Source organism: Neolamprologus brichardi, chromosome 7 (assembly GCF_056152115.1).
Source record: "Neolamprologus brichardi isolate AB-2024 chromosome 7, ASM5615211v1, whole genome shotgun sequence".
NCBI classification, from domain to species: Eukaryota; Metazoa; Chordata; class Actinopteri; order Cichliformes; family Cichlidae; genus Neolamprologus; species Neolamprologus brichardi.
The window spans coordinates 1,830,732-1,834,306 of record NC_142110.1 but is presented as its reverse complement, the minus strand read 5'-3'; the positions used below and the strand labels follow the sequence as shown (position 1 = coordinate 1,834,306).

General features: G+C 44.2%; 1 pseudogene; it reads right to left on the bottom strand.

Annotated features, from left to right (window-relative positions):
- Window positions 1-259: 259 nt before the first annotated feature.
- Window positions 260-1,759, bottom strand: LOC148101888 (general transcription factor II-I repeat domain-containing protein 2 pseudogene; annotated as a pseudogene).
- Window positions 1,760-3,575: the final 1,816 nt, after the last annotated feature.

Sequence of the window (3,575 nt, the reverse complement as noted above, 5' to 3'; positions counted from 1 at the left end):
ATATGTACACAACACACTCAACTATGAATTAAGAGCATAACATCAACAGTTAAAACCAAATCTTAAGAGTTTAACAAAATACGTTTCCTTTTGTGTATTGCATTAGCGTGCTTTATGCTTTTTACTGTTCAGGAACACATGCGTAATGCAGGGATGTCACTCCTGGAGGCCTGCTCTTCATTTGATTCAACCGTGCTAAACCAGAAAGAACTAAAACATGCAAAGCAGCTCTCCAGTACAGAATTTGGGCATCCCTGGACTAATGAGAGGGGTGATACTGAGATCTAGATTTTAATAAAGCAATTAGGTCTGGTTTGAGGGCAGTGGTTGAGATGCGTAAAATATCACGCAAGTGGGAGTCACTCATCCTTGATCTCAATCGGTTCTTGTTTAAGTTCATGACAGAGAATGTTTGCTCACACAAATATGTGGAACCAAATAAGCTCAGCATTTTCTTAGCAAGAGATCGCACTTCAGGAAACCTGTCTTTGTCTAGCTGCCGATAAAAGTCAACAAGAGAACACTGCCGGTGTTTTCCGCGGCACTCATCGTCACACTGCAGCTCAATGAGCTCCAGCTGAAGCTGCGGAGGCGCATCATCAGGGTCCACGGAGAAGAGAGATGAGAAAAGCAGCATGTCTTTTTCAATAGCTGCAAAGTCCTGAAAGCGTTTATTAAATTCTCCAGAAAGAGACGTGATAGCTGTTGCGTAACTTTTCATTTGGACATTAATGTCCACTGGGAAACTGTCAATAACCTCTTTCAAAGCTGGGAAGTGTGCGGTACAGGGCTCTGTTAGGGACAAGTGTCTTTGGAAAAGTTGCAGTTTGGTTCCAAAGGCCTTGATGTGAGCGTATAGTTGGCTCACCACTGCGTCTTTTCCTTGAAGATTAACATTCAGCGCATTCAGATGCTTCGTAATGTCAACCAAAAAAGCCAGATTTGCCAGCCATACAGGATCAGACAGTTCTTCCATTGGTTGTCCCTTCTCATCTAAAAACTGTCTGATTTCCTCTCTGAGACAGAAAAATCGCTGTAGTGCAGACCCCCGACTTAGCCACCTCACATCATTGTAATAAATTACGTCACCATATTCAGCCTGGATGTCGTGCAGAATCTGCTGAAACTGTCGGTGGTACAGAGCTTTAGAGCGAATACAGTTGATTGTCTTTGCTACTGGTTTCATAGCATCATCACATTTGAGATGTTTGGCACAGAGAGCCTGCTGATGAATGATAAAGTGAAGTTTAACAGCGTTACCTGCTTCTTCGCTGACTTTATTGCAGATCAGTGTGGACAATCCGCTTCGCTCACCAGCCATGGCAGGTGCACCATCAGTAATGATCCCAGAAACTTTACTCCATGGTAGCTTCACATCATCAACAGCTTCACAAACAGAAATGAATAAATCCATTCCTCTGGTTTGACCCTTAAGGCTTTTGAGATCCAGCAGCTCCTCTGTCACGTTCATCTTGTCGTCGACTCCTCGTAAATAAATCAGCAGTTGCGCGGTGTCAGATGCATCGGTACTTTCATCGCAGGCTAATGAGAAATAATCAAAATCCACTCCTCTGTCCCGCAGCTGTCTGTGAATGTCTGACGATATATCCTCAACTCTGCGTGCCACAGTGTTGCGTGCCAAGCAAGCATTCAGAAATTCTTGCTTCTTCTCGGGGCAAATGTTCTCCACCATCTTCATGACACAGTCTTTGACAAACGTTCCTTCAGTGAAAGGTTTGCCATGTTTAGCTATTAACATAGCCACTTCGTAGCTGGCTTTCGTGATATTTTCATGTGTCTCACAGGCCCGCGTGAAAAATCGCTGTTGCGAAGCCAGAGCAGCTTGGAGTTGCTTCACTTTTTCAGCGCGCTCACTCCCTGTTAGCTTGTTATATGTTGCAGCATGTTTAGTCTCATAGTGTCTCCTAATGTTAAAGTCCTTAAACAAGACAACAGTCTCTTTACAAATCAGGCAAACACAATTGCCTCGAATTTCAGTAAAGAAAATACTGCAATTCCCAGCGCTCCTGAAAGCGGCGGCCCTCACCATCAACCTTTCTCTTTTTTCATACAGTCGCCATGGCAGAAATGAGCAGAGAAGGGCGGGCTCGCAGCACAGGTGCATGTAGCAGAAAAAATGTGCAGCCACCATGTGGTGAAAAAAGGAATTACACATTTAAAGCCAGGATTTATTTATTCAGACTTAGAAAGTGAGCCATAAATTATACATAATTAGACTGAAGCTGTGGGCCACATGAAATCTGACGGCCCGCGGGCCGGACTTTGGACATACCTGATCTACACTGAGGCTATGTCCACACGTACCCGGGTATTTTTGAAAACGCAGACTTTTCTATGCGTTTGCACCTTTCGTCCACACGTAAACGGCGTTTTCGGTCACTGAAAACGGAGATTTTTGAAAACTCAGTTTTTGCATTTACGTGTGGACGAGAAAAACGGAGAAAACGTCAAAGATGTGCGCCTTTTTTTGACGTCACACTGTGCGCCACGTTATTGTTTCGGTGAAATGAATTTCTACGATACTGTTAATTGTTCTCTCTGCAGTGTTTAAATGCTTACATATACACACAGTTACTGTCCCTCCACACATACGACTCGGTTCTGCTTCTATGCCCCAGCTTTGTTTACTTTTTCCCACCGAGGCTTCCAGACTTCTGATTGGCCAACATTTCTGCACGGTTAGGAATATAGCGCCACCTGCTGCTTTGGCATGTTCCTAGCAGCGTTTTCCTTCATTTCTGCCTTTACGTGTGGACGGGATTATTTTCTAAAACGAAAACGGAAAATCTCCGTTTTCAAAAATACCCGTGTACGTGTGGACGTAGCCTGAAACGACTGAAAACGCTTCTTGTATTGCATAAAGGCGAGTGAGAATTAAAGAATTTGAAGAAAAGTTATCTGGAGCAGGTACAGACTGATATTAAACTGTCAAAATTGAGAGCAAACAACTGCTGCACGATGCCGTCCACCATCTGGGTTGAATTGGTCACATGACTGCATCACATGACTAAAATGTGTCATCATTTTCCTTCCTTGACCAAAAAACACCGTCTCAGCCGTCAGAATGCGTTTTCAAATGAAAACATGTTAGTGTGGACACGACCTGAGCCCTGCGTCAGATTAGCCACCTGTCCACGGCGTACCCTTCCCTCGCCCTGAGACACCCGCCATATTTGATGTGATTCTGGTGGCAGGCAGGATGATACTTTTACTTTTGATGCCGGGCTTTCATGAATGAGGACGTTTGTTTTGTGAGCATGTCGGTTTATTCCCAAGTACATATGAGTGAATGTTTGGTTTCCCTCTCAGATATGCAAATGTCATCACACGTGTTAACCAGCGTGCTTTGTTCTTGGTGACATTTCTGATCTCGCAGCATAAAAGCAACCTGACGAGTACACAGAGGCAGAGAAGGCGAGCACAGGTGGAGAACTCCAGCACCCACTTGTCAGTCTGCTTCAACCACAGTGACGAGACTATTAGGTCAAAAAATAAAGAAATAAATGAAACCCCGAACAGAACAGCGTAGCAAAAGATCGCACAAACGTCTGTCA